We start from the raw sequence: 22644 nt of genomic DNA, 5'->3' as shown, positions 1-22644 counted from the left end.
TGTTTATGTAGCTGATGAACGAGGTCTTCCGACCTTACCTCGACCAGTTTGTTGTGGTATTCATTGATGATATTCTGGTGTATTTGAGGACCCAGGAGGACCATGTAATGCATTTGTAGGTTGTGCTTGAGACCCTCCGTGCCCACCAGTTGTATGTGATGCTAGAGAAGTGCAAGTTCTGGCAAGTGGAGGTGAAATTCCTTGGTTACATGGTGATGAAGAAGGGTGTCGCTGTGGATCCCTCGAAGGTTGATGCAGTGTGTCAGTGGGGTCAGCCCACAAATGCGTCTGAGATTCGTAGCTTCCTTAGTTTGGTAGGATATTATTGACGATTTATCGAGGGTTGTTCCCGTATTGCAGCACCGCTAACTCAGTTGACGCGGAAGGGCGCTAAGTTAGTCTGGAGTGATGCCTGTGAGGAGGTATTTATGGAGTTGAAGGACTGCCTCACGTCTTCTCTTGTCCTCACTCTTCCTGATGGGAGTGATGGTTTTGTTGTGTTTACGGATGCCTCCAGAGTTGGCTTGGGTGCTGTGCTGATGCAGCACAGGAAGCCTGTGTTGTATGCCTCGTGCCAGCTCAAGGTCCATGAGCTGAACTACCCAACTCATGATCTGGAGCTAGCAGCAGTTGTCTTCGCACCAAAAGTGTAGAGGCATTATCTGTATGGGTCAGGTTCGAGCTCTTCTCGGACCATAAGAGCTTGAAGTATTTGTTTTCACAGTCCAAGTTGAACATGCGACAAAGGCGATGGATGAAATTGTCGAAGGATCATGACTTCGACCTTTAGTACCACCCGGGTAAGGCGAACGTGATGGCTGACACGCTCAGCCGTCAGCCACGAGGCCGGGTGGTACATATGATGGTTCAAGAGTGGCAGATGCTCGAGGATGTTTCGAAGTTCGACTTTGAGATCGATCTGCATTCTTCCATGGTTCAGCTTTCGAGCTTATCGATTCAACCCTCTTTGGTTGTTAAGGTGATCGAGGCTCAGCAGACGGACGAGTCACTTCAGGAGTACCGAGCAGAGGCAGCATCCGTGGAGCAGTCAGACTGGCAGATTGGTTTCGAAGGTGAATTACGCTTCAAAGGCCGATTGCATATCCCGGACGTGCCAGAGTTGCGTTGTGATCTGATGACCGAGGCACACCGATCGAGACTTACCATCCACCTAGGCTCCACGAAGATGTACAAAGATATGAGGAGGCAGTACTTTTGGTTGGGGATGAAGCACCAGATTGCTAGCTTCGTAGCCAAGTGTGACATTTGCCAGCGTTTCAAGGCCGATCACCGGAGACTCCATGGTCCCTTGCAGTTGTTGAGCGTTCCAGTTTAGAAGTTGGAGCATGTGTCGACGGATTTCATCGTGGGTTTGCTGAGGACTCAGCGCGGTCATGATACCATTTGGGTTGTCGTTGATTGTCTAACGAAGTCGGCGATTTCATTCAGATGCATGTTTCCTGGACTATGGATCGGTTGGCGAGGATCTTGATCGAGGAGATAATGAGATTGCACGGCATTCCGGTTTCGATTGTATCTGACTAAGACCCCAGATTTACGTCTTAGTTTTGGAGGAGTTTTTAGCAGGCGATGGGGTCCACTTTATATCTCAATACCGCTTATTATTCGCTGGGCAGACCAAAAGGGTCAACCAGATCCTTGAGGATATGCTCAGAGCCTGTATGATTGACTTTGAGGGCAGTTGAGACGAGCATTTGCGCCTTACCGAGTTTGCGTAGAACAACAGTTATCAGGCGACTATCGACACGACTCCTTTTGAGGCATTATATGGTAAACCGTGCAAATTTCCTAGCTGTTGGACCGAGGTTGGAGAGCGTTGTCTCCTAGGTCCTGAGCTTGTGTAGCAGACATCAGAGGTTGTAGATATTATTAGGCAGAGGATGCACACAGCTCAGAGTCGACAGAAGAGTTTTGCTGATCATCGGCGTCGACCCCTCGAGTTTGCAGTTGGGGACATAGTATATCTCAAGGTCTTGCCTATGAAGGGCGTGGTTCGATTTGGAGCGAAGAGCAAGCTTGCCCCAAGATTCATTGGACCTTTCGAGATTACTGAGCACATGTGCGCTGTGGCCTACAGGCTCGCCTTACCTACAGAATTGTCCAAGATCCACGATGTGTTCCATGTATTTATGTTGAGGAAGTGTGGGTCGGACATCATTCCAGTGATTGATTGGCAGCCCCTTGAGGTCCGTGAGGATGCTTCTTATATTGAGCAGTCGATTCGTATCCTTAATCGGAATGAGCAGATTCTCAGGACTAAGGTCATTCCCTTGGTGAAGGTTAGTGGGGTCATCATTTGGAGGTTGAGGTGTCTTGGGAACGCAAGACCGAAATTCGAGAGCATTATCCCCATTCATTTGATGCTTCATTGTTGTATGATTCTATATATTGCCTTCTCTTATGATTGCTGATCGTTATATGTGATGGTGTTTCTGCATTTCTATTTGTCCTTAATTTGGTAAATTTCAAGAACGAAATTTCTTTCTTGGTGGGGAGAGCTGTAAGACCCTAATCCAAATGTGCACGCCATTCCTTTAGGTCTCGTGGTCCTGCCGGTTAAATACCGACCACCCGTGACCTACGGATAGTGTTTGTGGTCATCCTCAAGTTCGATCACGTCGACCCGACTCGGATAGACCCGAAACCTATACCATTGTGCCCTCATCGGCACTGCGGTTCCAACGCCGCATCCCGTACGTGAATTCGACACGTACATCACAAGTTATATGCCACGCTCGATATGGACCATTGATGTGTGATTGATGGACTACACCATGGTCATGCATGTTTTCTCATGCGTTAGGTGATATCATTGCCTAAGTGTAGGTTTCTAGAAACCCTATAGCTAGAGCCTAGTCCCTAGCAACATTGGTTGTATCTCCCTAGCTTAATTATTTCATTTCTCTAATCCAGGTAGTCTCTTTTAGAGAGAAAATGATTAACTTTTTCTACCATTCCCTAGCTACCTCTCTTTCCCTCTCATTTCTCCTCTTTCCTTCTCTTCTCCATTTACTAGCGACCCCCTTCAACGTCCCACCCCTTCCATTTTCTCCAACCCCTTCTACCTCAAATCCCTTCCAATCCAACCTTCTCTAACCCATCTCACCCTTAGAAACCTCTTCCTTAGAACTTGAGGATCATGGTAGTATAGATTTGGAGCTAGATCATTGAGGTGGGTGTGCGTGAAGTTACAAATTCTGATTTCCTTCATTTCCTAGTTGTCCTTTCTCTTTTCCTTCATTTGGAAGCTTGTGGGGCCCATCAAGTGATGGTGGTGACCCCCAAGACTTCATGGATGTGGCTTATAGCCCATCCTACGTGCATGCATGTTCCATGCAAGGGGCCATTCTCCATAAACACCTACATGGCTTTTCTTTCCTTGATCAATGATCCTTGGGTCATCTAGACCCTTGATCCTTTGTGGAGATTGCATCTCTACCATAGATCTCAAGTAGAAAGTCCCATGATCATGTAGATCTTTGTAATCTTGTAATAGTGGATGTGTTGAGCTTGTGTGATGAAGGGCGGAGCCCCTTCCCTTGTGGTTGAATCTTCCTTCTTTTCTTGTTTAACATCTCTGATCATGTGTATGCGGCCTACCTTGTGGTCCAAAAATATTCAGACCATCGCAAGGGAGTGGACGTTCTTGACAGTCCACTCCTTGTACGTTGTGGCCCAAAATGCTCCAAAATGAATACACGTAAAGAACTTTTTAAGGGTGGGGATGGTCTGGATGTTTGTGGGCCCCACTGGGGTGGTCCATACCACAAATTATTTGGGGTGATTTCCCCATTTTATGATGTTTATAATTATTTTAATTCAGTTATTTATTGTTGTCCAGAAACTGTCTGGACAGATTTTTGAGTCATCTTGAGCCCATATTTTTAGACATTTGGTAGGGTGTTTGGTCCCATGTAATATATGTTTCTTGAAGGTGTGGACACCACCTATATGCATGTCAAATTTTAGCTTCAACTGACCTCATTTGGGCATCCAAAAGAGTGGGCCAAGATGGTTGGACTGCTAGATTTTCTGCTGTGCAATCTAGCAATATAGTCTGATAAAAGCCTTAATTCATAAATATTTCTACTATAGGTGGGCCACTTTTCTAGACTCCATCTTGTTGTATACATATTGAGGGACCTTGGCCCCCAATTTTCAGAATTTTAGAGGCCCGGGAACCACTCCAATGGAGTGCTCAAATTAACGACAACAACATGTATATAGCAGAATTTTCTTTCAAACCTTGTTGTCCTCTTTGTTGTGTATAAATTTTTGAGCCCCAACCTACTAGACTTGGTGTATGATTTTTTTAGGGCCCACCTTTGATATTATAGAGAGCCCATTGGGCCATAATTGTGGGGCCACTGAGCTGGACCAACACCCCTGCTAGACGTCCAGCATGGCTGGCCGTCCAGCGTGCAGGCCCACCATGATACGTGTTTCATCCATGTCGTTCCCCATTTGAGTGGCCCACGTGGGAGGGTCCACCCATGGTGGACGTCCCCTGTGGGGCCCACCTCAGTTTATGTGGAGCCCACCTTGACGTATGCCTTAGCCCAGGCCATCCAGGCCTTGGACTGCCCAGGCCCATGGCACATCCAGCAGCAGGCCCACTTGATTTGTGTGTCAAATCCTCTTCCTCCATCTGGTAGGGGGCCCCTATGAGTAATGTTGGCCCTTATGGGATTAATTCCCACATGATTTAAGAAGTTTTTGGACTTCAGCAGGCCCAGGATATTGGGTGGGTTGAAAGTCCAACAAGAGCCCCAAATAAACATTCTTATTCCTAGATTTTTATTGGATGTGGGGCCCACTATATTGAGGAATTTGGGTATTTGTTGCTCCCTTATATTTTAGAATATTCTAGGCTCAATTAATGCATTTTGGGGTTACCATAGATGATCATTTGTGGGACCCAAATATAGACCAGATTTTGGGGCTTCTAATGGGCTCAAATTGGGCTGGGACGTCCCAGCTTGGCCCAATAATATGGAAGGGCTGCTTCCACCATTTTGTTGGACTTGTGGGCTGAGGTGAGCACAGAATTGGGCCTGTGAGTGCCTACTTAAATTGCTAGTTATTGGGCTGATGTAGTGGGGCCCATTTCACCCAGCTTAGACTTAGTTTTGAGCCATGTTTTTGTGCTCATGGGCTGCCCATTAAGTTCAACTAGATGTATGGGTTATATGGGCATTGGGACTTGGGCCTTGGGCCTTGATTCCCCTCTTTGGGCCTATGTTGTTGAAGGTCGTATTGAACCCTTTTTCTTATGCCTTTATGTAGGGCTTATGTATGTGGTTTGAATATGGGCCTTGGGCCTTATAGCTATATGGATTATGGTTGGTTATGTCCTTTGAAAAATGGTGGTTGAATGTTCCTATTATGGACCCCTCTAGGCCGTTTGTATCTAATTGTGGTTGAATGCCCACCTTAGACTCTTACTAGGCCCATCTTTATATTATTTAGGCCCGTATCTTGTATGCTTAATCTCGTGGGCTACCCCAGGTAAATGGGCCCCCCACTAGTAGTTGTATTCCTTATGAGGAATTGGTTTAGTATTTAGACCCTTCATGGTTAGGTAGAGAGTTCATTTTTACCTTATTGGCACACCTATTCATCTTCATGGCCCACTCTCATACGCATCATATGCAAGATGCGTTGAGGTATGATTGGTCATGGTTGTGCCATTACGTAGGACATGTTGGTATCTCTCCGAAGGATGGAGTTTTCCCTCTTGAGCACGATGGATGCTTGGGATTGATGCGTGGGTGATTATGTAAATCATGTATCTAGCATTGCATAGCATGTGGATATTCGCCCTTGCTTCACCAGGGCTGTAGCCTCTACAGGTATATCGTGGATGGTCGTGTGTGGACACCGAAAATGACACTTGAGCATTTGAGGTGCATAGGATGTCCCTGGGTGAAAGCCCCTAAACCTTTTATAGTACCGAGGAGACGCCTCAACGCCGAAACCGAGTAGAAATCATGAGCGCTCGAGTGCCTTATACCGTTAGGCCACAACTCCCACTGTTGCGAGGTCGGTTGAGATGGGGTTTGGCCTTACCCGCCTGAGTAAGGGAGCATAGTTAGGCTGAGTCTGACCAGCTCGTAAATGGGTCCACTACCGTTGAGCCTCGCTAGTCATTGACTGTCCACAGGCAGGTACTGAGGTCTTCTACGCTTGTTTGACTGTGTGGGTCTTGAAAAGCAGTAGTCATCCTGCAGTGTACTTGACCCCGGTGGATTCCTTATGATGGAACTGTACTTGATATGTGAATTGTATATGAGGACTGACATTACTTCGCATTACATTTGCATCGGCTGTATAAACCTTCTGTTACATCGCCTCGGTATGGCATCCAATACTCATGTATTGCATTGCATAGCCTCGGTATGGCTTATTGCATTCATAGCTTAGCCTTGGTACGGCTAGTGGCATTGGTATCATTTATGGTTCCCTTTGCATCCTCATATTTCTTCTGAGCACCATTGTCACACACTTACACATGCACGATTGATGCGTGCAAGTGATCCTAGGTTGGCACAGTAGTGGTGGGGCATTAGATTGGAGTGTGCTGAGGACCCGTTGTAGACTTTTCTCTTCCTTTCTTACCTTATGTATTTCCTTTTTAGCCTTATGTACCTGTAAAAGTTTAAATTTCTAATGGATTTTGTAATGCGTTCCTATGGTTACTTTCTGAGATTACTGTGTTATGATCTTGGGTATGCTCTATCGGATTAGATTTATGCTATGAAAATCCTCCTTGTGGGATCCCAGGATCGAAACCTGAGCCAAGAACCGATACTGGGGTACTACGGAGCCTGTTGCGGCCAAAACCGGCTATCGGGTTCCTTGTGAGTCTGTTCACTGAGTCTGGAGCGTGACATTCAACATGTCGATCTCAGCATGCGTAACTATAGCTTTCGTTAGTGAATCTTCATCAATCCCAAGTTCCACTATTGACGACCTAATGACCTGTTTCCACATAACAATCAACACAATTAGTGAGGATAACAAATCAGTAGGAACTACAGATATAAATCAATGATGTTAAAAGAATCGTTCTTTTCTTTTCTGAACGACGGGCATTTCAAATCACCTCCACAAAGTGATTTTCGGGGGTTTCTATGCACCAAACTGCCGTTTGTAACAGTGACAAGAACTCGCTATCGCCGCATTCTTTAATTTCCTGTTCACACACGACTCTCCAAAATCAATGTAGATATTACATACTAAAACAACAAGCAACACTATACAGGTTCAGTAAGTATTTATCATTGAGGGATTATTTTGTTTATAAACCATTGGCTAAGATTGGACTGAGTTTTGGATTATCCGATAAATGGGCCATCTCTTTAGTGGGTCGTTATACATAAAGTTGCCCAACACCGTCCTATTGAATCAGTGGAGTTCTCTGATTGTTGCCCATAACCATCCTTGATTGTCCAAAAGCAAGTAATTGATTTTACAGTAAGGATCATCCATTCCAGTCCGTCCAAGAGGTGGCCCAGTCCAGATGGACAGACATCTACGCTGATAGGATGGTAGAAAGACATCTACAGGATAAGTTCTGCCATATTAGGTTGGCTACCTGGTCAATGGGCTTCACATAGACTTGTTTGTAACTGTTGAATGTAGCTTTGAGTTGGGTCTTGTTCCTCGTGCTCAGTATCCAAATAACATCTTCTCAATCCAACTGCCGCTTTTCGATAGCATCATGTAGCTTATCTGCCTCTAAATTGGCTATATTCTCATCCACCTCTTCCCTGTCATACCTATATGAGCTCACCAGAGCCAGCAAAAGCTGTGAAAAAACCACCACATGACAAATCAATTGAAATTCCAAAAACGACTCCTATCCATGCACTCAGTTCAAAAGAATGGTTGAAGTTGTCACATGGTCGTGTGACAAATCCATGACACAACCCAATAAAAGTGCTACAATTCAAACTTCACAAAAAAGGGCACTATAACCATACAATACCCAACAAACATTCCCGTTCCATGATGGTAACAGCCATTGCATCGAGAAAAGAGGGAAGTCGAAAACAGAAAGATGTGAGCCCAACCAAGCATTGAAACATTAAAACTGGTTTTTTTTATTTATTTATTTATTTATTTATTTATTTTTATTTATTTTTTTAATAACACAACTCTTATATTATCTTGAGAGAAACTTTGATACTCTGAAAGTGTGATGGACGATAAGCAGGCAGTTAGAAATTACTTGGAAATTGGATATATGGAGCACATGTGATTCAAACCTAAACTACCCAAATCACGGGTCCAAGTTTAGATGTATCATAAGTGCCTATTCAGTTATCTGACTATTGGATTGGTGGACATTTATTGGATGGCTAATAATGGAAAAAATAATAATAATAATAAAATCCAATGGTCCCATTTCCAAAAACAAGTGTCCACACAAATCAAAGGCTAGCTGTTCAAGCAATCTGATTTTGGGGCTGTATTGATTTCCAAAATTTAGATGGTTCAATTTGAGTTAACGTATGCCACACACAAACAGTTTCAGCGAGCCGGCATATCTAGCATCATATACAGCAATAAAAAATTAGCAATTTTTGAATAAAAACAGCTGATTTTTTAATAACAAATTTAAAACTGCCATTATTTTGAGAACAATGGATATTAATTTCAAAATGATGATTGTATTTCACCAAGGCATTTTCCGTTCAATCAGAAATGCATATAGAACATTACCATATTAACACAGCTTGTTACAAGTATGTCATTGTTTTAATTACCTTTCTAAGCGGTTGGGCCACATAGAGAGTGATATCTTCTTCCAGGGAGCAGTTGAAGAGCGAACAATAGGCCTGTCTGACAGCAATCAGATGGTGAGGAGATGAAGCACATGCTATCTCTACTATCACCGCTACGTGTTTCACACCCTTCTTCCTTAGTGCCTCCCAGGCCAATTTCGCATCCCTTTCAGGAGGATCCAATGCCCATAAGATCACTGCTTTCTGTTTGATCAAAAGGTATCTGTCAGGACTTTCATTGCAATTGCATGCATTTGATTCCAGAGGCTCACATATGAAGAGAATACATTGATTACATGACAAGATGAAAATAAAAATAAAAAGTCTTAACTCATCTGACACTATTGCATGCTACTTGTCGCATCCTATGGTAGAATATGGCAGCAAGTTATGATAAAATATAAAGAGAAATAATGTGGTATCACTGGCATTATCGATCTGGCCAGTCCACCCAATAATACACCTTAACCAAATCAATGCAATTATCCTCACCATCCAAGTAATGGATACTTCGGTGGATGTTGGCACAACTTCCACTGGCAGCTTTTGATGACCATCCAAATGTGGGAAATTGGTTTGATGGTTGGACCACTTTAACAATCTGATTTGTGGTTTACAAACCATGTTAAAGGTACCCTCCTGAGCGGATGGCTTGCATTGGTGGGCATGTTTACTGATTAGATGGTAGAAATGGTTCAAGAACTGAATTCCAACTCGTAACTTTAACACATGATTGTTACGATTTAGTTGGGTCTGCAATGGGACGGGGCTGGGCTGAGCAAAACTTAAAATTTGAATAGGTCCATCCCGACAGCTTGGCCAAAGAAGCTCAATATTTTGGCCTAAAGCCATTCTAGGCTTGTCCATTGCTGGTGTCAGCAGCATAGTTTGTGGGACCTCTGTCCTGCATGCAGAGCCCATCATTTGCAGTCTGAATGTTTATTCAGTATGCTTGAATGATGATCCACGGAACGAAACCTCCTTGATTTGATGATTCAATGGGCCCCACAAGGTTCTGCAGACGGATAGTGAAACTAACAGGGCCTATGTTCCTAATAGAAGAGAAAAGAATCCATTATGTTGGTTCGGACTGTTAGATGTAACTAGCTTTTGCACCATGGACCATCTATAGTGGGTCCCAGACTCCCAGTAGATGAATTATTTTGATCCTTGAAAATTAACTCCATCTACATGTCTAGGGGACCATTATTTCAGGTAGTCCCACTGACTACTAAGCCAGGGTCTCACCAAAACAAAGTCCATTTATAAGCTTTGGGGATAAATGGGCAGGATCACCTTGTTTAATTCCCTGAATGCTGCACGGTATTATGGGAAAATCTCATGTGCACCCAAGGTGCAGTGATGGTTTTAGTATGCATCGGTGCTTGGTGCTTTTGGACCCGTGGATGTTGAAATCATCAATGTGAACCATCCATTAGCTTTGCCACACTTTTCATACGCAAACATGAATCAGAGGATGCTAATCTTCTAAATATTGGACTCTCACTTCATTAATGTCAGTTTTCCAAGCCATTGATGCGATGGTTATAGTCATCTGATCAAAATAGTTCCCTAGAGACATGTTATGGGAGGTGGATTCCTTCTAATGGACTATTCCTATTGATAATTTGAACTTTGATCCAAATCTTCCAGTATTGTATGACACCAATCAGATGGAAAAGTTCACGTTATCTGTGTGATATTTTGACAGTGGGCCATGAAAAGTAAAGTGAACCTAATGGATGTTTTGTATCAATGATTTTGACTGTCCTCATCTCTAAAATCACCGGCCACAATCAGAGTCGTTAAGCGGTTTCCTCCCAGGTAAAATTGCCATCAAAGCCATGATTTGGCACCTAGCCAGTGTAAGATCTTGAACCATCAGGTGGGCAAAACATCCATGTCGAGAATTAACCGTTGGCTCCTTATCTTTAGTAAACAGTGGCAGCCACCTCATCATTTTAAGGCTACAATTTGAGCCGACTCATTTGGTCCCAAGTCGATATGCGACTCGGCCGAGTTGAGCCAAGTCACCACTATTTTGAATACTGACTCGTGTGTCAAACCAGATAGGACTCAACCGAGTCCAAGTTGACTCAGTCAAGTCACATATGACTCAAGTGAGTCACCAATCCATGGTCCACTTGATGAAGAAACCAACCTGATCATGGACCATGGAGGCATGTTATTTTTTTCTCTTTTCATTTTAGGTGGGAGTGCATGGGTGGGGTTATGTGAACCCCACCGTATGAATGGGCTGGTTATTGTACACTTGCGCTCTACTCATCGTCGCCTCTTCAATCCTTCCTCGAATGTGATTGATATTGAGCAAAAAACAATATTAAATTAAATCCCTGATCAATCCATCCGCAGACGCCAGATATCGTTATCATTCCAAAGTATGTAATCTAAAAACCCCTAATTTGCAATTTAAAGAATAACCCAATAATTGAAAAGGAGAGAGAGAGAGAGAGAGAGAGAGAGAGAGAGAGAGAGAGAGAGAGAGAGAGAGAGAGAGAGAGAAATTGCATAAAAATATAAATAAAAGATTTGGGGAAATGATAATGGATCTAACATCAGAAAAAAAAAAAAAAAAAGGGAAATATGTTGCTGTGCTCTTACCTCAAAATCCCCAGAAACCTTGGATCCGAGATCGTTGATAAGCGACTCCTCGTACGAATCATGATAAGTTTGGCTGATATTCAATCGTTGATCCGCATTCCGGTGCCCAATATCGAAATTATAGCTTTCTTATCCGTCGCCCATCCTGCCACCACACCCCTCCTGATGTTATCATACACACCGACAGCTACTACTAATATACAATACCAACAATCCAATTGGGTTGTGTTTGGTTGCACCAAATTTCATCAAATATCATGAAATTTCGGACCCGCATCATGAAATTTCTTGATATTTGGTGCAACCAAACGCCCCTTTTTATTTAATATTATTATTACAAGAAGAAGAAGAAGAAGAGATTGATAGAGAGAAAGAGAGTGACGTTTGAAGCCTTTCTGAGGTTCTCAGCATCTTGGGAGGGAGTGGGAAGAGGGTGTGGAGCTGTAATCGTACCACCCAACATCTCTCTCTCTCTCTCTCTCTCTCTCTCTCTCTCTCTCCTCTTTAAAAACTATAGAATTGAACGAAAACAGAGCCATGAATGAGATTTCATTTCCTTTCATAAATTGGAGAAATGCTCCATTGCTCTCAAAGCACTATAAGCATTACTGCTCCTAGTTGCATCTGTCCAATTGGACACTCTAATCGATTGATCTGAACCGTCTATTACGTCCGGCACACATTCTCTTAGTCACCACCCAAAAATCACACAGATTAAATGGTCCAATTCATCCCTGATTTGTCCTTATTTTAGTATCCGTCCCTTTTCTGACCCATGTATGGGATGGTTGGGATTGTCCAAAAAACGGATACTCTTTAAATTATAAGAAATCTACAGTGGTCCCCCGCAAATAATTTTTTATAGTGGATTGGACCTATTTTCATGTAAATGATCTTGACCGTCCATATTAGTGGCTAATAATCAGATTGTTAGGCTAGTCAGATTGGTGTGTATATGAATGGTATCTTACAAATTCTGTGCTGGACCTAGTGGACGGTCCAGATCGATCATTGGTTGTCTAGCTGGCCGAATACAACTAGGAGCACTATAAGTTATAGTGCTATCAAAAGGCTGAGAGAAATTTTACGACTGTACGACCCATTTATGGCCCATTTAACCCCATTTTCCCTTGCGAGAATACGCCCCAGCTGTACGGATGGCTTGCCAAAGGTCGAAAACGCCCCTGCTTGTTCCGTCAAGCGGATCGGTGGTGCTCGAAGACGAGCGCTGACACTCCTCGAACTCCGGGTCGTACGAACGGTTCAAAAGATATCAAAGTTACATCGGCCCCCCAGTTACGTATTTATTATATCCACAACGTTCATCCATATTTCGAGATCATTTGGGAGCATTATTAAAAAAAAAACATATCCAAATATCAACTGAACCACACCACAAAGAGCAACGGGAAAATTGATTTTCACCGTTAAAACTTTTTGTAGGGCCCACCATAACATTTATTTTCCATCCAATCTATTCATAAGGTCACAAAAGCCGGGATGAAGAGGGAAAAAAAATTTCATAATGATCCAAAACTTCTGTGACCCCTAAAAGGTTTTCAATGGTATACGTTCAATCCTCCACAGCCTTTTAAGTGTGGTCCACTTGATAGCTAGATCTGTCTTATTTTTCGTCTCAAGCTTTAATACGAGTTCGTCCAATATATGAATAGTTTGGATATAACACATACCTCATTATAGGACCCACAAAAAGCAGTGGAGATTACAAAAGTAAAAAATAAAATAATAATAAATAAATAAACCAGGAACTTATGGCTACGGTGTTTTCTATAGCTACGGATTATAACCATAGCCATATCGTAGCCATTGCCGCTTCTATATGTCTTTTTATATGTATCGAAGGTCTTTCGATTAATCGAAAAAGGTCCAGAACTATCGACTAGATTTCGATATATCGGAAATTGTCAGAAAATGTCAAAGAGTATTCGATATGTATCGAAGGTGATATGACCAATAGCTACGGATTATAACCGTAGCCATAACTGTAGTCTGTGCCAATTTATGATTTTTTTTTTTTTTTACTTGGATAAATTTATTCTACCTACAATTTTCTCTAATACATATTTATATAAATATGTATATATAAGCATATAAAAAAAAATTCTCTCTAATTTTCATTTATTTCTTTATTCATTTAACAAGAATATCTCCTAAACCAAAATTAGTTACTTGACGTACCCTATATGATTTTGGGGTAGGAGAAGCTACTTTAGCCAACCAACCTGGTCATTTTTCAAGATTCCATTAGATCTATGGTCGAAAATCCATTTCATTCACTTCGCGGTCAATTTCATTCATTTCATTTACTTCGCGATCAATTCCATGCATTTCATGGTCAATCCCAGCGATCCCGTTTTGATTCACGGTCATTTCCATGCATTTCACGGTCAATTCCCTTTACTTCATGGTCATTTGCATGTATTTCACGGTCAATTTGCTTCAATTCATGATCATTCCCATGCATTTCACAGTCATCCCAAACTATTCCATGTTGATTCACGGTCATTTCGAGGCATTTCACGGTCATGCCCCTTCACTTCACGATCATTTGCATGCATTTCACAGTCAATTCGCTTCAATTCATGATCATTCCCATGCATTTCACGGTCATCCCAAACTATTCCGTGTTGATTCACGGTCATTTCGAGGCATTTCACGGTCAATTCCCTTCACTTCATGGTCATTTGCATGCATTTCACAGTTAATTCGCTTCAATTCATGATCATTCTCATGCATTTCACAGTCATCCCAAACTATTCCGTGTTGATTCACGGTCATTTCGATGCATTTCACGGTCAATTCTCTTCACTTCACGATCATTTGAATGCATTTCACGGTCAATTTGCTTCAATACATGATCATTCCCTGCATTTCACGGTCATCCCAAACTATTTTGTGTTGATTCACGGTCATTTCGAGGCATTTCACGGTCAATTCCCTTCACTTCACGGTCATTTGCATGCATTTCACGGTCAATTCGCTTCAATTCATGATCATTCCCATGCATTTCACGGTCATCCCAAAATATTCCGTGTTGATTCACGGTCATTTTGAGGCATTTCACGGTCAATTCCCTTCACTTCACGATCATTTGCATGCATTTCACAATCAATTCGCTTCAATTCATGATCATTACCATGCATTTCACGGTCATCCCAAACTATTCTGTGTTGATTCACGGTCATTTCGAGGCATTTCACGGTCAATTTCCTTCACTTCACGATCATTTGCATGTATTTTACGGTCAATTTGCTTCAATTCCTGATCATTCCCATGCATTTCACGGTCATCCCAAACTATTCCGTGTTGATTCACGGTCATTTCGAGGCATTTCACGGTCAATTCCCTTCACTTCACGGTCAATTCCCTTCACTTCACGGTCATTTGCACGCATTTCACGTTCAATTCGCTTCAATTCATGATCATTCCCATGCATTTCACGATCATCCCAAAATATTTCGTGTTGATTCACGGTCATTTTGAGGCATTTCACGGTCAATTCCCTTCACTTCACGATCATTTGCATGCATTTCACGGTTAATTCACTTCAATTCATGATCATTCCCATGCATTTCATGGTCATCCCAAACTATTCTGTATTGATTCAGGTCATTTCGAGGCATTTAACGATCAATTCCCTTCACTTCACGATCATTTGCATGCATTTCACAGTCAATTCGCTTCAATTCATGATCATTACCATGCATTTCACGGTCATCCCAAACTATTCCGTGTTGATATACGGTCATTTCGAGGCATTTCACGGTCAATTCCCTTCACTTCATGATCATTTGCATGCATTTCACGGTCAATTCGATGCATTTCACAATCAATTCCCTTCACTTCACGGTCATTTTCATGCATAGAACGGTCAATGAAGGCGATTTCGCTTCGCTTCACGGTCATTTCCATGCATTTCACGGTCAATTCCCTTCACTTCACGGACAATTCGATGCATTTCACGGTCAATTCCCTTCACTTCACGGTCATTTTCTTGCATTCATGGTCATTTCCGGCGATTCCGCTTCACTTCACGGTCATTTCCATGCATTTCACGGTCAATTCCCTTCACTTCACGGACAATTCCATGCATTTCACGGTCAATTCCCTTCATTTCACGCTCATTTCCATGCAATGTATGGTCAATTCCGACGATTCCACTTCACTTCACGGTCATTTCCATGCATTTCACCGTTAATTCCCTTCACTTCACGGTCATTTCCATGCATTTCACCGTCAATTCCCTTCACGGTCATTTCCATGCATTCACCGTCAATTCCCTCCACTTCACGGACAATTCCATGCATTTCACGGTCAATTCCCTTCACTTCATGGACAATTCCATGCATTTCACGGTCAATTCCGACAATTCCGTGCACTTCGAGTGTCCAACCTTCCCACACTTGAAAGAAATCGAAATTGTCTGTGATCGACTACCTCCTGTCATCCAATGCCTTTGTTGGTCAGAATATCACAATCTGTTGGTGTTCTCTTAATAATCCTGTACATTCTGGATAGAAGTTCCTCGTACATAGTATCAACATCTACCGAAACTTCACTTCCTGTACTAGGCAACGGTTGGGATCCTTTCCCATTTGATGTATTGAATGATGCACTCTCTCGCCCATTGACATCTCTTGTACCCCCACCTGCATGTAAACCGGATTCCTTACTAGGCAGATGGTAGGGAACCTCCGCCACTTGGAATCCTTCACCAGAAGATGATGGCGGCCCTTTATCTATGAATCCATGGAGTAACATACCCTCCAGTGCATTACCATTTCCTTCTGCCCCTTCATGTAAATCAAGACCCTTGATTGGTGGATGGTGGCTTCCCTCCGCTTCAAATACTTTTTGAGATGATGATAGTGGTTCGTTCTCTATCGACCCATGGAATAACACACCCTCTAAATCACTACCATCTCCTTCTCCCCCTTCATGCAAATAGATATCCTTAATTTTAAGATGGTGGCCCACCTCCTTCACTTCAGATCCTCCACCAGATGATGAAACTGGCCCTCTCTCTATTAACTCATCAAATGATATATCCTCGCGTTTGTCATCATCTCATACCCCTTGTTCATGCAGATTAATCCTTTCGATCGGTAGATGGTGGTCCACTTCCACTTCAAATCCTTCACCTGATGATTTCTCTATTGACCGATGCAATATCACATCCTCCAGTCCATTATCATATCATTCTTTGAGCACTTCGATCAATAGAGATTCTGTACCAGATGATGATGGACAGTCATTCTCAATTGACCCATATAACAACATACCCTCGATTCCATCACCATCTCCTCCCCCTTCTTCATTCAAATCGAGCTTCTCGATCAGCGAATGGTGGCCCACCTCCTCCACTTGAAACCCTTCCTTAGTCAATAAGATTCTGGTTGCTGGACCATTGAGGTACATTTTCGATATATCGATATTTACTTGATATATACTTACTTCGATATATCGAAATATCGGAGATATAATCGATAATTGCACTAAAAAAGCAGTTCGATGCTGGACATTTTCTGACAATTTTCGATATATCAAAATCTAGTCGATATATCGATACCCCGATATATCGACATCTACTCGATTATATCGATAATACAATTTAAAAAGTATTTTGTCGCTGGACAGTGTGTGACCATTTTCGATCAATCGAATAATAGTCGATATATCGGTCGGTTGTAAGGATGACTTACTACTATTATATCGACTAGATTTCGATATAATCGACAACTTACGCTACCATTAATTGATTAGGTTTTGATTATATCGAAGAGTTTCGATATATCGTGTTCTATTCGATATATCGAAGTGCAATTTTTCCATTTTTTTTCTAATTGTTTTTTTAATTATTTTATATATATATTTTTTTGTTTTGCTTTTTTAGGTTAGCTTGTTAGTACACACCCATGTCGGTACACACTCCATATTATCCAAGTTGTGTTCATAATGTGCTTCTTCTAGTCTCTTAAGTTGCACGGTCATTTGCATGCATTTCGCGGTCAAATCGCTTTAAATCATGATCATTCCCATGCATTTCACGGTCATCCTAAACAATTCCGTGTTGATTCACGGTCGTTTCGAGGCATTTCGCGGTCAATTCCCTTCACTTCACGGTCATTTGCATGCATTTCGCGGTCAAATCGCTTCAAACCATGATCATTCCCATGCATTTCGCAGTCATCCTAAGCAATTCCGTGTTGATTCATGGTCGTTTCGAGGCATTTCGCGATCAATTCCCTTCACTTCATGGTCATTTGCATGCATTTCGTGGTCAAATCGCTTCAAACCATGATCATTCCCATGCATTTCGCGATCATCCTAAACAATTCTGTGTTGATTCACGGTCGTTCCGAGGCATTTCGCGGTCAATTCCCCTCACTTCACGGTTATTTGCATGCATTTCACGGTCAAATTGCTTCAAACCATGATCATTCTCATGCATTTTGCGGTCATCCCAAACAATTCTGTGTTGATTCACGGTTGTTTCGAGGCATTTCGCGGTCAATTCCCTTCACTTCACGGTCATTTGCATGCATTTCACGGTCAAATCGCTTCAAACCATGATCATTCCCATGCATTTCGCGGTCATCCCAAACAATTCTGTGTTGATTCATGGTCGTTTCGAGGCATTTCGCGGTCAAATCACTTCAAACCATGATCATTCCCATGCATTTCGCGGTCATCCCAAACAATTCCGTGTTGATTCACGGTCGTTTCGAGGCATTTCGCGGTCAATTTGCTTCACTTCACGGTCATTTGCATGTATTTCGCGGTCAATTCGCTTCAAACCATGATCATTCCCATGCACTTCACGGTCGTCCCAAACAACTCCGTGTTGACTCACGGTCGTTTCGAGGCGTTTCGAGGTCAATTCACTTCACTTCACGATCAGTTGCATGTATTTCGCGGTCAAATCGCTTCAAACCATGATCATTCCCATGCATTTCACGATCCTCCCAAACAATTCCGTGTTGATTCACGGTCGTTTCGAGGCATTTCGCGGTTAATTCCCTTCACTTCACGGTCAGTTGCAGGCATTTCGCAGTCAATTCGCTTCAAACCATGATCATTCTCATGCACTTCATGGTCGTCCCAAACAATTCCGTGTTGATTCACGGTCGTTTCGAGGCATTTCGCGGTCAATTCCCTTCACTTTGCGGTCATTTGCATGCATTTCGCGGTTAATTCACTTCAAACCATGATCATTCCCATGCACTTCACGGTTATCCCAAACTATTTTGTGTTGATTCACGGTCGTTTCGAGGCATTTCGTGGTCAATTCCCTTCACTTCACGGTCAGTTGAATGATCATGAATTGATGCGAATTGACCGTGAAATGCATGCAAATGACCGTGAAGTGAAGGGAATTGACCGTGAAATGTCTCGAAATGACCGTGAATCAACACCGAATAGTTTGGGATGACCGTGAAATGCTGGAATTGTCCGTGAAGTGGAGGGAACTGACGGTGAAATGCATGGAAATGACCACGAACTGATTGAAAGTGACTGCAAAGTGAATGAAATAGATTTTCGACCATCGTTCTGATGGAATCTTGGAAAATAACTAGGTTAGTTGGCTAAAGTAGCTTCTCCTACCCCAAAATCATATACGGTACATCAAATAACTAATTTTGGTTTAGAAGATATTCTTGTTAAATGAATAGAGAAATAAATGAAAAAAAGAGAGAATTTTTTTTTTATATGCTTTTATATACATATTTATATAAATATGTATTAGAGAAAATTGTAGGTAGAATAAAGTTCTCCATGTAAAAAATAAAAAAATTTGCATAAACTTTTATGGACTGCAGTTATGGCCACGGCTATAATCTGTAGCTATATTTTCGATACATATCGAATACACTTCAATTAATCGAAAATTGCAGGATTTTTTATGCAAAGTTGCTGGACAATTTTGGACATTTTTTGATTAATCGAAGGACATTCGATATATCGAAGTACATATCGAAAGACCTTCGATGCGTGGTAGAGGACATAATGAAAAAGCATTGGTTGTGGTTATCTCTATGGTTATAATCCGTAGCTATAGATACCATGCTTCTTTTTTTCCCCTGTTGTAATCCCCACTGCCTTTGTGGGTCCTTTTATGAGGCGTGTGTTATATCCAAACCGTCCATCTATTTGGCGAACTCGTACTAATGCTTGGGAAGAAAAATAAGATAGATTTAGCTATCAAGTGGACCACACTGTAAAAGGCAGTGGAAGATTGAAAAGGCAGTGGAAGATTGAACGTCTACCATTGAAACCCTTTTAGAGGTCCTAGAAGTTTTGGATCATTACAAAATTTGTTTTTCCTCTTCATCCAGGTCTTTGTGACCTTATGAATAGATTGGATGGAAAATAAATGTTATGGTGGGCCTTACAAAAGTTTCCACGGTGAAAATTAATTTTCTGCTGCTCTTTGTGGTGTGGTCCCATTGCTCTTTGGATATGATTTTTTTTGCTTGGATAATGCTTCGAAATGATCTCTAAATATAGATGACCGTTGTGGATGCAGTAAATACGTAACTGTAGGGGCCATGTAACTTTGATATCTTTTGAACCGTTCGTATAACTCGGAGTACGAGGAGTGTCAGCGCTCGTCTTCGAGCACCACCTGTCCGCTTGAAGGAACAAGCAGGGGGCATTTTCGACCTTTGGCAAGCTATCCGTACAGCTGGGGCGTATTCTCGCAAGGGAAAAAAAGGCGTGCTTGGTCTCGTAAATAGAGCCATAAATGGGTCGTACAGTCGCAAATTTCCCAAAGGCTGAAGATTTTCTCTGTAACTAAGAACGGAGTGACGAAGACCAAGACTTCTGTGATACGTCACACTCCATTTTTTAAATGGTGGTGATTCATCCTGCTAGCATTTTGCACGTGTTTCTATGTAGACCATCCAAATTGTGGGCTACAGTTGGATGGGCCATAAGTCAGGAATCATGCTTATCTGGCAATCTTAAGTGTACGGTTGATGGTTTATTAAATGGACGGTTGAAAGTGAAATCTCCAGTGGGCCAAATCATGGAGAGTAAAATCAGATGGTTAATATGATCTGATCAACCTTACTTTTAAATTGTGGTCTCTCTGCAATTGGACCAGCGGATAGGACGGTCTGGATTGTTATGCGACCCTGCCGTGCCTATCCTGGAGGCCTCTACCACTTTTCAAGATGATGGTTAACTATTATAGTAGTTTGAATTAATGTTGTACGTCCTACTTAACTTCTTTCCATAACACCTGAATCACGTTTTGTCATGCATTATCATAACCCCAGATGTACAGTTATGTATAAAGACTATGTTTAGGTCGTCATCCAGACCGTTGATCTTATGATCTATAGAGTGGATGGGAATTCCTCAATCACATTTCTTAGACCGTCTCATCCAGACCGTTGATCTTATGATTTATTAGAAGCGTACAAATAAACAAATACTAAAAATACATCAATGGTCGAGAAGTAAGTCGGATAATCCAATTGCTAAAATCTTCTAGCCTATGAGTTTTCTTGGTCTGCTTGCATGTATACCGTTTCCTATAGGATCACGGTTTGGATCAAATGAACCATGTCTCCACATGCATAGCACATCAGGACCCGGAGAAGATTGGATTCTTATCTGTGCTGGTATCCGCCCTGTCATCTTTGTTTTGTTTTTTTTTTTCCACCTCTCATCTCCTTTAAATATCCTGTGAGCGTGGCTTCTACGGTGGATCACCGAAAACTTGGGGACAAATGCTTGCATCTTGCTTGTTTTGATATATCTTAGTGATCCATGTGCTTATATATTCACATGGGAGACTACTACTTGAGCCACTTTGGTTGGAGCATCCGCGTAATTCAAAATGACATTGGTCTCTTATAGTCATTAACACCTTTACTTAGCATATCTTCCATGATCTGCTGGTGCATCTTGCTTTCCCTGTACTCTAGATGGTGAAGTCTCCCTTGATTTCTGATAGGGTTGTACATCGAGTTGAGTTGAGTTGAGTCGAGGTGGGCCAATCTGAACTTGACTCATCCGTGCTCTACTCAAGTTCAAGCTCACCCTTGAGCTCAACATTGGAGCTTGACTTGTTTGCCAAAGCTTTTGAGTCGAGCTAGTGGATAAAGTCGAGTTGAGTCCGTTCCCACGTTAATTTATTTTATTTTATTGCTAAAAAATACAAATTAAAAGTCAACAATATTAAGTCTAAAATGTCTCACATGCCACATCACTAAGACAAAAAAAAAATAAAATGTCACATATAACTCTATATAGTATATGTTGGTCCTTAACATCAAATCCAAAAAAACAAAAATATATTACAAAAAATAATAATAATAATAAAGGCTTAAACAAAAGTTCAAAAGCTTACATTCCTTCAAGCAGTTTTAGATGCATGTTGGACCTCGTCTTCACTTCCTTTCTCGTCCTCATACTCTTAAACATCGAAACTGCTACTGCCCCAAACTAGATGCAACCAACCTTGCGTATATATTAATGCATTAATTGTTTTCGAGGCAAGTGAGCTTCGATGTGTGCTAACAACCCTACTTCTCATGCTGAAAGTTAATTCTAATGTTACGGTCGAAATTGAAATTGATAATATGTCTCGTGCCATTACCGAAAGTTCAGGGTATTAGACTTCCACCACTGCAAAACATCAAAACACTACCAAAAAATTGAGTAAAAGCTATGGACTTTGGAAGTTTTTAACTACGGATAAAAATTGTAGCTAAAATGTTACAGATTTAATACGTAGCTAAAACCTCCTTATTCTGTAACTAAAGCCTAGCTACCACCGGAATATTATTAGAGATGGATGGTGCTTAAGGGGCTCATTGGAATATATGTGTTTTATCTAAGCCGCTCATAAACTTTAATATATAATTTCAGTAGATGAGCCCAAAAAGTAAGTAGATTGAAGGTCTAATTGGACCACATCATAAGAAATAAAAAATAAATAAATTGCTATTGTTAATATTTTATGTGGTCCGCTTACAGCTTCGATATAACTCATTTTTTGGATCAACCCTTAAAATGATATTTTAAAATGAATGGACAGATTAGATAAATAACATACATCACGGTGGGCCCCACATGACCTAAAACTAAGCACTTAAAAGTGTCGTCCGTCACCGCTCCCAAAACACAATCCCCAAATCCCTCTCAAATCTCTCTCGTGCGCCCGCCCCTCTCCCAA

General features: G+C 41.7%; 1 pseudogene; it reads right to left on the bottom strand.

The window, feature by feature from the left end:
• Nucleotides 1–6891: 6891 nt before the first annotated feature.
• Nucleotides 6892–21101, bottom strand: LOC131249650 (annexin D3-like; annotated as a pseudogene).
• Between the last annotated feature and the right edge of the window lie 1543 nt (nucleotides 21102–22644).

Source organism: Magnolia sinica, chromosome 6 (genome assembly GCF_029962835.1).
Source record: "Magnolia sinica isolate HGM2019 chromosome 6, MsV1, whole genome shotgun sequence".
In the NCBI taxonomy this organism is placed as follows: domain Eukaryota; kingdom Viridiplantae; phylum Streptophyta; class Magnoliopsida; order Magnoliales; family Magnoliaceae; genus Magnolia; species Magnolia sinica.
The sequence above is the reverse complement of the archived record's forward strand: the minus strand, read 5'-3'. Positions and strand labels throughout refer to the sequence as shown.